At 40.1% G+C, this 14,954-nt stretch overlaps 1 protein-coding gene across 4 annotated transcripts in view; it reads left to right on the top strand.

Annotated features, from left to right (window-relative positions):
- CELSR2 (cadherin EGF LAG seven-pass G-type receptor 2) overlaps nucleotides 1–14,954 on the top strand; it is a 136,034-nt gene that overhangs the window by 34,233 nt on the left and 86,847 nt on the right. The window lies entirely within an intron of this gene.

The following is a 14,954-nucleotide window of genomic DNA, read 5'->3' as shown; positions in this document are numbered from 1 at the left end:
GTTTACTGTTTAATGAATTGAAAAAAACTAAAGTGTATTTTTTTTTCAAAATTATTGCATTTGAGAACTCACTGCACTGAATCGAGGAAATGCTGTGTTAGAATCACAAGTGGGGTCGAATCGGGATCTCGATTCTTTAACGATTAATTGTGCAGCTCTACTACCTGAAGAGGATAGTTCTTGGTGAGATAAACAAATTAGTGCAGATCTCATCTTTTGAATAAAGGGTAGATAATTTTCTTTAAAAAGCAAATCGACTGATCGGGTGAGCACCACCCCTTCCCTACCTGTTTAATTTACATTATCCTTTCTCTTTATGTATATGGATGATGGCACTTTATTTTAGTTAAAAAAAAATCTAAGTATCTTTTTTCATAATCAATATACAGCATGTGACCCAGCTCTTTCCCAGCCCATCTGCAAGGAAACATCAGCTGGAGGAGCTTCCAGTCCTGTCCTGCTGATCACATGTTAAAAAAAAACAGCCTTCGAAATACAAAGGGAAAAAAGTAATTTAATGTCAAATGATTTAAATTGTCAACCATTTGTTACGTTTTTTTTTTTTTTTTTTAGGTTTGGTTAGAGGAGGTAATAGTTAGAATTTCTGTCATGCTTTTTTTCCTGTATGTCCCTGCTTAGGTGATTTGCCTTCTATATTTGTTCTGATAGCCATTTTCATTGTGGCCAAAAGTAAGGAAAATGTAAAAATTTACAGCTGTGATCTTATAGGAGAAATCTTTCAGTGGAGACACCTGTTCCTTTGACAACTGCCTAAGGGGGGACTTCACACCTTTGAGGGAGTGAAAGGAAATCTTCTCAAGGTTGCACAAAAAAAAAAAAAAAAAAATAGGAGTTAACCATTCCATACTCTTATCACAAAACTAAAAAGAAACACACTTTAAACAGGTAAATGGCTGCTTGAAAGAACCCCATAAAATACCCAATGACACAATTGTCCTAGCGTGTAAAGTTAGCTTTTTCCTCTTTTCTCCTTCTTTAGAGTGTGATACAATGCATGAGTTTATATAGATATGAAATATATTAAAACTATTTGTTGCCGCTTCTCATTATATATGAGAAATGGCACTGAACTAAAAAAAAGGGCTAGAAAAAAATATTTACTAAACCATGTGCAGTTGGTTTGTCAAGAAGTGCTTGATTCACCAAAGAACAGAAAGTGCTTACTGAGCGATGAACTAAATTTTGATGCATTCCCTATATTTTTAAGACCCTTGTTGGAATAATCCAGTTTCTTCCCCTGGTCCCCCACCCTTACCATCTGATCTCCTTCATAGCACTTTGCAGTGTTTTAGTTATCACACCATTAGCGAAAACTCCTTTGAAATGTCTGGCATATGGTCACATCTTGGATTTTTCCTGACCCTTGGTCACTAATACTTCCACTTTGAGGTCCCAGCATTTATGTTTTTAATTCCAGATTTTTAATAAAACTTTATTAAATTATGACAAGCAGAAAAAAAAAACATCTTTTTTTTTTTTTTATCCTATTTTTTTAATTACATTCTGCTATACTACTCTTATTTTTGGAAGACATGTATTAACTATTTGAAATGAAAGGACAATGTTTTTAAAAAAAATGAAATTATGTATGCTATCTAGGTCTGCAACTAATGATTATTTTCATAATCAATTAGTTGGCTGATCATTGTTTCAATTAATTGGATAAAAACGTCAAAAAAAGTTTGGTGTATAATTTAGTCAATATGTAAATTTTGAAAAAGACAGTTTTATTCTTGAATATCTATATGCGGTAGTAAAGATGCATATACTATCAGAAGTTGAATCTGGTACCTATCATCAGACTCAGAGATCAACATTTTTATTCAAAGAAGTTTTTTTTTTTAAAAAAGACTTAAAACTGTTTTGCAGATTTTCAGACAGGATTGTAGAACTGCACGATTTTGGATAAAATGAGAATCACAATTTTCTTGCTTAGAATAATTATCACGATTCTCTCACGATTCCTGTAGCGTAACATCATCTTTCACATTATACAAAAAAAAATTGGGTTAACTTTACTGTTTTTTTTTAATTCATTGAAGTGTTTTTTTCCCAAAAAATTGCGTTTGAAAGACCGCTGCGCAAATACAGTGTGACATAAAATATTGCAATGACCGCCAATTTGTTCTCTAGGGTCTCTGATAATTTTATATATATATATATATATATATATATATATATATATATGTAATGTTTGGGGGTTCTAAGTAATTTTCTAGCAAAAAATACTGATTTTAACTTGTAAGCAACAAGTGTCAAAAAAGGTTTAGGCTTTAAGTGGTTAAACTGACCTTGTTTACAGACGGATGGAGTGCCCCCTCCCATGCAGATTAGAGGTTAATGTGGACTATATTTATAGTAGCTAGCATTAGGGCTATTTAGAGATCAAATTCCCTTTGAGCTCTAAAAGATACTTGGTGTCTCTTCTCTTCTCTATCTCTCAGCGATGAGAAATTTCCTGATATGTAAATCAATAATGCATTCTTTATGCAGGCCAACTTCGGCTGATCAACTAATCGATTATGAAAATAGTTGACAACTATTTTCATATTAGATTATGCCGATTAGTTGTTTCAGCCCTAACCCTAATCTACTATAAATATATATAGTCCATGTTGACCTCTAATCTTGGTGGGAGGGGGCACTCCATTCATCCACAAATGTTGGTAAAGGTGAGGAGAAATTAATACATCCAAACATGATAGGGGATATACGATGGGTAGACTATGGCGACATTTCGGGTAATTTAAGACACAGGTGGCCCTGTTGGTCACCTAATTCTCATGCACCTGTCATATACCAGCATATCTCCTAGTATGTGACAGCAGAAGATCAGTGGATTAACTCCAGGTAATGGATGGACACATGGAGGCAGTACCTAAAGGGTGGATAAGTACTTTTTATAGTTATATGCAAGACTTTTCCCGGAAGGGATATGTGATATAATTTCCTTGTTGTATAGGAGTGTGACAGTTTAGTGATCCCAAGTTTTAGTAATACACCGGGGAATTATCGGAATTAAAGTGACTCTTATGAGTCTGCAAATAATATAGTCTGCAAATAGGAGACTTTATTTCTGATTTCCCATCACTTTTAACAACCTTTGGGATTTAATGGACAATGTTGTTTGCCTTTATTTTTTATATAAATAATCTCATTTTTATTGCATTTTATTAGGTTTTGTTAGCTTTCTTTGATAATATGTTGATCTCAATACAATATGAATATCATATTAAACACCTTCATTATAGTTCTCTTCTTCCTGGACTCCTAAGCCGGGGTTCACTCTGATGCAGTGCCTAACACCGCATGTAATTCGCCCAGGAATTGCAGCAGATTCCTGTGTGAATTACATGCGGAATCTATGGGGTGCGATTTGAGCCATGGATCTGTATGGCTCAAATCGCACTGCATTTGCATCAAACTCGTGCAGGACCCTTTTTTTGTGCGCACCAGATTCGGATCGCATGGGTGTTCACACTCATGCGATCGGATTCTGCAAATTGCACTGCGTGTCAGTAACTTATCACACACTCAGCAATCGGTTTGCATGAATGGGTTCTGATTTTGATGCGGTGCGGAATCCTCAGCGAATTCGCACCACATCAAGTGTAAACCGAGGCTAAAAGTATCAGTGTGAAAGTAGGGGTAAGTGTGGGTTGTATTCCCAGTTTCTTTTCTTGTGCATGAGTAGAATAAAGAATTTTTGCCATAAATGGAAGTTTAAAGTTACATAGATATTGCAGAGAAGAGACAGTGATTGCAATTACTACAAGTAACAATTCCTTGAGCTTACATTTTGTCTAGTGAATGCTAGGATGAAGGGGAGAGGAATTAGAACTCCTGTCAGGTTTTATTGCTGTCTGTGCCCCCATTGGGTGGCAATTAACGGTTAACTGAACCAACACCCTTCCAAAGAAGGGGTGGGTGGTAAAGGGTTAAAAGTGAAAATAAAGGCCGTATATTAAAAAGTCCAAAATATGCAGGAACAGTCCTTTGTATAGTGAAATCCCAAGAACCCTCATCATATGTAGGCAGCGACCTGTCAGAGTAAAAAGCAACTCTACAAGTAAACACAGGGTGAGACAGCAGCATAAAAAATTATGAAGCACATATCAAGCAATAGACCTCTCTGCACTGTGCACATCCGGAACGCTGCGATCAGTGTAATCCTCAGTCACGGCCACACCGATGGATTCCAGAGCTCCAGGGCTGGTGAAGAGAGACGGGGCTGACAGCTGAAACGTCACCGGACAGGAAGGCAGGAGGCATGGCGATGCGCGTTTGGAGCATGCTTGCTCCTTTATTGGGACATGTAGAGGCCTTATTGGATATGGTTATATAGGAACAGCAGCGCCGGCAGACAACCATGCTCTGCAAGCCAGCTTGCCCATCCCCAAAGCACACAGAGCCAGGCCAACATACATTACACCTGCTTGTCATTAAACAAGGTAATTTGTATATACATACAGTATATACTTACACTAAGACGAATCATATTCAGAAAAAGACCGTAAGGGTCTTGTTAGATAAAAAATAATCATAAAAAGAAATTGGAAAGTGTATATATATATTTTTTAAAACAAAAAAAGGCATGTCATTAAACAATTGGGTCAATTGTTAGCTTTATGGGGATAATATTATTACAGTGATATGGATATATGTTATACTTTTATATTTACATTGGGTCGTTAGGAAATCATAATTTAGTGTAATACTTAATGTTAATAGAATCAGATATATAGGGATGAGGTCATTTAGAACAATATTACAGACATGAATAGATTCAATATTCCTAATGGCTAAAAAATATGGCACCCAAAAGTATATGGCACCATTTTCATAATTAAAGGAGACCATGTACATATAAGAAGGATAGAATTTTGAATTGAGCATATGTTCCGTGATGACTATGGTGTTAGCACAAGTAGTTTATTTACCATATTGTCCATAACTACCCTTCCATTAAAAGATGGGAATTAATGTACAGGATCACAAAATAGAGTGGATTTTCAGGTCCTCTTTCAGGCCACCTGGAGTCATAGTATCGTAGGTGTAGATCCAGTAGGTCTCCCTCTCACAGAGACGTTTGATACACTCTGCTCGAGGGAGATCTCTGGTGATGGATTTTAAAACCCAAACCTGAAGAGCTGCAGAGGATTTTTGATGAAACTCCAAGAAGTGCTTTGGAACACTTAATTTGTCTTTACTGTCCTCTACTGAGCATTTATGCTCACTGAATCTCTTTCTAAAGGTTCTTATTGTTCTGTAGGGATGGGCTCAGGTGTTTTCAGATCATTCCTTGCCAGGAAGCCGACACTGCATACTGCCAATCGTAGGCAGTGAGGCATTTCCCTGCCCACAGCTGCACATACATTTGCTGCCTATGATTGGCAGTGTGCAGTGACGGCTTCCTGGTCGGTAAGATTCGAACATGCCTGAGCCCATCATTATTGTCCAGAACACATAAAGCAAACCATATGGACACGACAAGCACTATATGACAAACTCAGATGAGCTGTTATTAAAAGTCACCCAGCATATATTTTTTTGTCCATACTGCACATGTTTGCATGTACGGCACTTAAGTTTCCAGCACTGGAACATACCTTTCATAGTCAAGATTAAGAAGGGGCATGTATTTACGCTCATAGGTTTAATTCTACTGGGGGCTATTTTGCTTTTTGTTACATGCTCTCCTATAGGAATTTTTGAGTACATTAGTTATTGAAGAGCATAGATGTTCATTAGATGACAGTAAAGACAAATTAAGTGTTCCAAAGCACTTCTTAGGCCTCATACACACGGTACGATTGTTGGCCAACCGAGCGTCTGATTTTTGTCAAAACGGCGTGTGCCAGGATCTTGTCTTGCATACTAATGGTACACAATTGTCGTGCCACAAACATGAACATAGTGATGTACTATGAGGAATTTCAGCTCTCGAGCGCCACCCTTTGGGCCCCTTCTGCTAATTTCGTGTTTGGTGAGCATTGATTCCGAGCATGCGTGTTTGTACTTTCGACTTTCGTGTGAGATGGATTTGTGTACTGACCATACTAAAATCTGATGTCAAACCGTTGTCTGCCGAAAATTTACTAGCCTGTCATCCAACATTTGGCCGAAAATTGGACAACAATTGTCAAAAGGAGCGTACTAACGGTAAGATTTTAGGACAACAGTATGTCAACAAACAATCCCCTGCCAACAATCGTACCGTGTGTACGAGGCTTTAGAGTTCCATCAAAAATCGGAACTGAATTCGTAATTTCATCCTCATTATTTTATATATACATGGTCTCCTTTAATTATGAAAATGGTGCCATATACTTTTGGGTACCATATTTTATGGCCATTAGGAATATTAAATCTATTCATGTTTGTGATATTGTTCTAAATAACCTCATCCCTATATATCCGACTCTATTAACAACCCTGGAGCTCTGGAATCCACTAGCGTGGCCGTGATTGAGGATTACACTGATCGCAGTGGTGCGGATGTGCACAGGCAAAGTGGAAAGGGAAAAAATCCTCAAGGAAGCCTGGAAATTAGGGAACTGAGATACTTAAAGTGACAGTTGATTATATTCTACAATATCTTTACACGCCTGCCAGGAAAGAAAGATATTTGATTAGATTATACATTCTATATCTGGTACGCTTTTTTGTTGAAAAATACCGTGAGGAAAGTAGTTAAAGGATAACTAAACCTTTGTTTTAAAAAATAAACAAAACATACATGTCATACTTACCTCCTCTGTGCAGTTGTTTTTGCACAGAGGGGCCCCAATCCTCCTCTTTTGGGGTCCCTCAGCTGTGCTCCTGGCTCCTCCTCTTCTCGAGTGCCCCGTTGGAGAAGCACTCTCCCTCAGGGCACTTGTGTGGGCGCCCTACCGTGTCCTTCTGCTGCGTCTTTGACACAGACAGCAGGACTCGGCCCTGCCCCTGTCTCCCGCGTCACTGGATTTGATTGACCGCAGCGGGAACCAATGGCTGCGCTGCTATCAATCCATCCAATCAGGCCTGAGACATCGGCTGGAGCTGGTATGCTCATTCTTGGCGCTGGAAAGACCAGACTCAGTTGAGTAAAAAGGGAGGGGGGGGGTCTGGGGGGTGCTGCACTATAGAAGGTTTTTTACCTTAATGCATAGAATGCATAGTATTAATTTGAGTGGAGGTCTGCATCTAAGTCAACACCTCTACTATACCCCTTCTAGGAATGTATGAAGAACCCAAGGTCCGTGAACGCTGCAAAAAGCCTATGATATAATATGGCGATGGCCATGCATGTTGTAAAAGAAGTCGGGAAAAGACATGCATATAATAGGGATTCAAACTGACCATGCATTAAAATGGTAGGTCAACTTTACTGATAGTCCAACATCCCCAAATATAAGTGGCCTTAAAAAGCCAGCGAAAAATGAAGCTTATAAAAAACATACCTTGCCTCTAACGCTTTTAGTGTGCAGGTGGTCTTGCCAAGTTTCCTGCAAGAGTGGGGCAATCAAAGTCCAGTGAAAATGTACTATAGCCCATTGTGGGATTTTGAGCACCCAGTCCTCCTAAAAAGCATAGTGACATCACCCAGGCCTCCTTCTAGAAGGCAGACTATGGTAATATGTATTTATTTATTTGCATAAGCTATACCTGTAACTTATTTTCTTAAAGCCATTTGGGGTGAGGGGGCACTAATAGCCAGTCAGTTCTGCTCAAGTGCTAACAAATAAATAACATGCTGATAGAGGGAGAGAGCAGAGTACCAGAGAGATGACCTCACCAGACTACTGTTTTTTTTCACAAGGAAGTGAGTCGGTATATTTCTCAACCACAGCAGGTAAAGGTCAGGTCTACAGTATAGTTTTGCTGTCTGATAGGGCTGTGTAAAGTTCAGCAATTAATGAACAGAAATACAAGCCCTTTTGGCAAATAAACAGCTCTCATATATGCATTTTGTCTGTGTATTTCATCATTTGTCTGAAGCTCAGCTTTATGCCCCGTACACACGGTCGGACATTGATCGGACATTCTGACAACAAAATCCATGGATTTTTTCCGACGGATGTTGGCTCAAACTTGTCTTGCATACACACGGTCACACAAAGTTGTCGGAAAATCCGATCGTTCTGAATGCGGTGACGTAAAACACGTATGTCGGGACTATAAACGAGGCAGTAGCCAATAGCTTTCATCTCTTTATTTATTCTGAGCATGCGTGGCACTTTGTGCGTCGGATTTGTGTACACACGATCAGAAATTTCGACAACGGATTTTGTTGTCGGAAAATGTTATAGTCTGCTCTCAAACTTTGTGTGTCGGAAAATCCGATGGAAAATGTGTGATGGAGCCCACACACAGTCGGAATTTCCGACAACAAGGTCCTATCACACATTTTCCGTCGGAAAATCCTACCGTGTGTACAGGGCATTAGGCTGCTTGGTGGTTGAGGATATAGAGACTGATTTATTGGCTTTTTGGGAGTTCTTCAATTAAGCTTTGACAAATGATACTTTTTATCTGTCCATGGTAATAAAGCTACCCAATCCATCATGTATGTGTTTCTGTATAATCCTAGTTAGGGATCAATCTAGATGTTCGTTTTTTTATGTCAGGAAGTCCAACCCCCCCTCTTGTTTTAGGAGTGCATTTTTTATTCTAGCAGGTTTATTTGTGAATTATTATCTAAGAAATTGAGAGTTATATTTGGAATTAGGGCATTAAATGTAAATGCAGTCAAGATATGACATTGTACTATCTTTTAGATTGTAAGCTCTAATGAGCAGGGCCCTCTGATTCCTCTTGTACCAAATTGTAATGTAACTGTAATGTCTGCCTTCATTTTATTAAGTGCTGCACAAACTGTTGGTGCTATATAAATCCTGTATAATAATAATACTATGTAAAGGTTATTCTAGCACAGTAGATCTTGATTTGTGTGTGCATGGGAAGATCACTAAGTGGAGTATACATTTTTTCAATTATAAGGATACATGAGCTTCTTACCTTACTGGAAAGGAAACCATGGCCTACAAGTAGAAATAATTGTGTTTTGTAGGGTGACGTTGATTGTCATTGATTTAGAGTACTTGAAGTGACAACAAATGATATCCTTATTCTCCAAAAAAATCCATACACATCCACTACTTAATGGCCCAATAATCTATTTTTCCTTAAATCATTTCTGTGTTTTTCTGTCACCATGTAACATCCTCTCCGAAATCCTGAAACCTTCTATTTCTGCTTGCTTCCATTTTGGAACATGCAGTGCATGTTATCTGTGTCATGTGCACTGCTCTGTATATACTACAAATCCCATAGTTCATGGTTCATGGTCCATAATCTAGTCCATCTCGAAACTGAGCAAGCGAGGGTGGTCATGTCTTACATACCCACTTACAGTGAGACCATGGAGGATCAACATAACCACCTTCTAACAGGAAGTTGGATTTTCGCAGCAAAAAGAAAAAGACAAAAAAAAAAACAAATTTGGACAGGAGGCTGAGACCAATTGAATGGCATTTCTGAGGTCAAAATACGTACTTGAATAGAATTTTCTTTTTTTAAACCAGAGTTTAGTGTCACTTTAAATCTGAGTTTACATGGTAGAATTCAATTTAAAAAAAAAAAATTATATTGTTCACCATGTTGTGCACAGAAAACTGTGTATGTTGTTGCAACTGTTCCTTTTTTTCTTTTTCATAATTCTTGATGATGGCTCCTCACACCCCTCGCACGCCACCCTCCCTCCCCCTCCCTCCACTATGTTTCCTGGGCTCCGCTTGCCCATCTGCGGGCCCAGGACTGGCATAGCCGGTGCCGCCGGGTAGAGGGGAGGGAGGACAACAGATGTTTTCTTGGCCATCGAGTGGAGCACAGGGGAGAGGAGAGACATGCAGGGTGTCTTAGACTGTGGATGTCTCATTAAAACCTGTCGTCAAAATAAATCATCACATAGGGGACTTTTTGTCCCCTTATGTGATATGAAAAAGAAAAGTAAAATAAAAAAAAGATTTTTTTTAATTGTAAATAATGTAAGTTACACCCAAGCACACAACCCCCCCCCCCCCCCCCCAAAAAAAAAAAAAAAGTTGAAAATATATAATGTTTGGGGGTTTATATATAATTTTTTAAACGTGTGCAAAAAAAACACGCAAAAACGGCTCTGGCTGTGAAAGGGTTAAAGGATACATTCACCTTCTTGAACATGCTACATGTTCCACCCAAAAGATTTGTTAGTTAAAAAAAAATGGCTCCTAACTTTTTTAGTTGGCTCCTAGATTTAAAGCAAATTTGTCAAGCCCTATTCTAGATGAAATATTGTCCTTTTTTAAACATGTAGCTCTATCCCCGCGGGAGCCGCTTAAGTATGTTTGTTGCGTACTCTGCCTCTCAACCCCAATAACAGTCTCTGCCTCTCTTGGTACACTTGGTAATAATGTAAATGCAATGACCAATGAGGAACACACACGTTATGATAAAACACAGAAATTGTCTTTACTGCAATATTTCTGTGGAAAAGAAACAGACAGTAACAGTATATATATTCAAGTAATCAACTGAAGATCAATAACAGAGATTAAAGGGGTTGTAAACCCTTATTTTTTTCACCTTAATGCATCCTATATATTAAGGTGAAAAAACACCTGGCAGTGAACGCTCCCCTCCCCCCCGTTTTACTTACCCGAGCCCTGGAATTTCACACGGCAGAGATGCGCTCTTCCTCTGCCCGGGGTTCCTGGCTCTTGATTGGATAGATTGATAGCTGCACAGCCATTGGCTCCCGCTGCTGTCAATCAAATCTAATGATGCAGGTGCCAGGGGCGGGGCTGAGTCTGGCATTCGTGTCTATGGACGCCGAATGCTGGACTCGGGAGCGCGCCCGCAAGGTAACCCCCCCAGGAGAGTGCTTCTCCTAAGGGGGTTATACGATGCGGGGAGGAGCCGCAGAGGGACCCCAGAAGATGGTGTTCGGGGCCACTCTGTGCAAAATGAACTGCACAGTGGAGGTAAGTATGATATGTTTGTTATTTTAAAAATATAAAACTCGAACCTTTACAATCACTTTAAGAGCAATATAGCTCAGTACTATATTGAGGCTGCTTTCAGAGGATTCCAAACCTGAGAATGTCCCCAAGAGCAGAGGCACACTTAAATGGCAAATATATCACAATATGACACGTTCTATCTGATTTGATTACTTCTGCTTAGATCTGGCTCTATGAGTCCAGGTAGGAGGAGAGCAGAAGTCTGACCTTTTTATGTTTAGACATCTCTCTTCTGTCTCCTGACACCACAGGCCCAACTACAAACACTGTATTCAAATCAATATTTAATGGCTTAGCTTCCCAGATAAACTGTCCCGCACAACCACTGCATATACAGAGCCCTGAGTATGTGTGTGCGGGCTTATATGGCACTAGTAGTTTCAGTCTCTTTGAAGAAAGATGAGACTTTGTATCTTCAGCTAGCCGCTCTTGTTGATGCAGTTAAACTCCTGAATAACAGGGCCAAATAACACAACTGGACCAGATTATCAAATAAAGAATGCAGGTTCTTCCTCAGCAAGGTGAAAGGACAATGGTGTCTGTATACAGTGTCTCTGTATCTGAATGGCCTTGTGTTCTGTAGCACTGCAGGTGTCAGCAAGATGACTAAGAGTAATGATGTCTGTAGACAGTGTCCATACAACTCTATCTGTGTGCAGTGTCCTTGTTTCCTGCAAATGGGCAAAAGCCCCCTCGCCCAATCCTGTGGTTAAGGCCCAAACAAACGTTCTGGAACAGGCAGGCTCTTCTAGTGACCCGACTGGTCACCTCACACTAGAAAACTTCACACCGTTGGTGCAGGTGGGTCTGGATATGCACCTGGGATACCCCTCTCTCAGGCTGGGTGTCCCGACTGGCTCTGGATGCCTGAAATCACACAGTGGACTGACCTGAGAGGCAGACCCTCTCCCCTAGGTTTAATCTCTTCCTCTGCCTCATGGAGTCTGTATCCCCTCAGATCAGCAAGACAGAGTCTTTGGATTCTTTTTCCCGCAGAGCATGCTGGCTCTTGTAGTTCTATACAGTTCAATCTGAATGTGAAACTTGAGCCCGGGGACTACAATTCCCTGTATGCTTTGCTCCCTGGTGGTAAACACTCTGCTGGCAGGATGTGATGACACAGAGTCTTAGCTGGCACTAGAGGGAAGCAGTGTCACCGCAACAATGTTGAAGAGTGTCTTCTGATACTGCAGGTAAGATAAGCAGCTCCCTGCTACAAACGTGGTGTTCTTTCAACAAAAGATAACTGGATAAAAGTAAAACATGTAATCAGTTAACTAAAAAAAGTTAAAGTGACTCTTGTCACTTTAAATAGGAAAAAGCTGAATGGGCAAAGCTTCAGCACTATACTCTGATGCCAGTCACTATGATGGACTGCCTAACTGGCTAATTGGAATGCCTATAAGGTTAAAGTGGGCAAACCAGCTGCTTCCCCAAAGGAAAAATTCAGCATGTTGCTTTCTCAGAAGGGTCCAGTATTGGGGTGTATAGGAAACAAGGTTTCTGCGCTTTATACCTGCTTGAGGAAATTACTTTAAAGGAGATGTACAGCCAAAGCTCGTTTGGCTGTACTTCTCCTATGGATCACAGGAGTGCAGTTCATTCTGCACTCCTGTGACCTAGAGCTGCACGATTCTGACTAAAATTAGAATCACGATTTTTTTGCTTAGAACATAGATCACGATTCTCTCACGATTCTCGCGGCGTATCATCTTTCACATTAAAACAAAAAAAATTGGGCTAACTTTTATGCCCCGTACACACGGTCGGATTTTCCGATGGACAATGTCCGATCGGAGCGTGTTGTCGGAAATTCCGACCGTGTGTGGGCTCCATCGGACATTTTCCATCGGATTTTCCGACACACAAAGTTGGAGAGCAGGAGATAAAATTTTCCGACAACAAAATCTGTTGTCGGAAATTCCGATCGTGTGTACACAAATCCAACGGACAAAGTGCCACGCATGCTCAGAATAAATAAAGAGATGAAAGCTATTGGCCACTGCCCCGTTTATAGTCCCGATGTACGTGTTTTACGTCACCGCGTTTAGAACGATCTGATTTTCCGACAACTTTGTGCGACCGTGTGTAGACAAAACAAGTTTGAGCCAACATCCGTCGGAAAAAATCCTAGGATTTTGTTGTCGGAATGTCCGAACAAAGTCCGACCGTGTGTACGCCCTATTACTGTTTCTTTTTTTTTTTCTTTTTTTATTCAATGAAGTGTATTTTTTCCCAAAAAATTGCGTTTGAAAGACCGCTGGGCAAATACAGTGTGACATAAAATATTGCAGCAATTGACATTTTATTCCCTAGGGTCTCTGCTAAAATATATATAATGGTTGGGGGTTCCAAGTAATTTTCTAGCAAAAAATATTGATTTTAACTTAAGAAAGAAGTGTCAGAAAAAGATTTAGACTTTAAGTGGTTAAACTTCCTGTTGTTTAAAAACTTGGCAGACTGTCTGGATTTTTTTTTCACACAGAAGTTTATCCCTTTGATCTAAGAAGGAAGAGTTAGTTACAATGTTTCATGTTAAAAACTTGGCAGACTGCCCAGATGTTTTCTTTTGACAGCTGAGTGAGCAGATAAGTCTCTCCACTTGTTATATGAAAGAATCTGCAAACTCTGCAATAGAGATCGTCAGGGGGGTTGAATCGAGAATACGAATTTTAACGATTAATTGTGCAGTTCTACTGTGACCCGTTTTTAGCAGCAAGCGGGCTGACATCACAAAGCTGGTCCAGGCTCGGGAAAGATAGCGACCATGTGGTCAGGGTCCACCCACATGTCTGGACCGGCACCCAGCTCAGCCTCTCAGCAGCCTGAGAGGCTGAGCTGGCTGCTCGAAGAGCCTTCACAGCCCAGCACTCCAGTGAGCGAGGGGGGGCAGAGCAGAGAGCAGTGACTGACAGTCACTAGCTCTCTGCTCAGGGAGCACTAAGAACTGAGCGATTGGGGTTGTTGGATCGCTTGGTTCTCAGTGTTAGAGGCGGCAGCTGACAGATGCTGCATTCACCTAGGTAAGTATAATTGGGGGGAAAAAATCCCATACTTTTCTTCTAAGCCTGCTCATATACTGTGTGTATGTACAAATGTGTATTTGTCTGTGTCCCTATTATTATTATTATTGTTTTTGGCATTTAAAACCCAACAGACATTTTACCCCTTGCCTAGTCTATCAAACGTTAATCCCTGTCTGTGACTGTAAACATCTCCAGATACTAGCATGAACATTTGATCACCATATAGCATTTTGGGTCAGATTAACTGTCTTTGGCAGTCAATACATTTTCTTCAAGCAGTACTAAACCCAAAAGCAAACATTTATTTTAATGCAGCTTATCTGTTCTTGGATGTGATGGCTGCATTAGTTCTCTTTTTTAGGTTTTCTTTCCTTTGTTTTTATCTGGTGATCCACCCAGTAAGTATGTTGTTTTTCAACAGAACAAACTGTTCTGGAGATGCAGCAGATAGAGGGTTGAGACAAACCAATTTACTGCTGACAGGGTGCTTACAATGAAAAACTATTATTTATGTAAAATATTTATCCCAAAAGGAAAAAACTGTTTGCTGTAACTGCTTATAAATTGTTAGCTATGGATCCGTACCCCATTCATTTTGGAGATTAGATCGATTGACAGTTGGATGGAAACAGACGGATGGTCCGTTTCCATCTGACTGCACCATAGAGAACAATGAGCTGTGTCCGTGTCCTCTCTGCATCAGCGGAACAGACCCGGACCTGTCATCCACCTGCTCAGCGGGGACAGATTCCCTGCTGGGCAGGTGGATCCACTGCTGGAGTCCGCCCATGTGAAATATATATAGGAGGTGTGTTACTGGCCAGATCACCAGGTGAAAACAGAGGGAAAAAGTCTAATAAAAGAA

The sequence above is a fragment of the Aquarana catesbeiana genome, linkage group LG02, assembly GCF_042186555.1.
Source record: "Aquarana catesbeiana isolate 2022-GZ linkage group LG02, ASM4218655v1, whole genome shotgun sequence".
In the NCBI taxonomy this organism is placed as follows: domain Eukaryota; kingdom Metazoa; phylum Chordata; class Amphibia; order Anura; family Ranidae; genus Aquarana; species Aquarana catesbeiana.
This window is presented reverse-complemented; position numbering and strand designations above follow the sequence as displayed.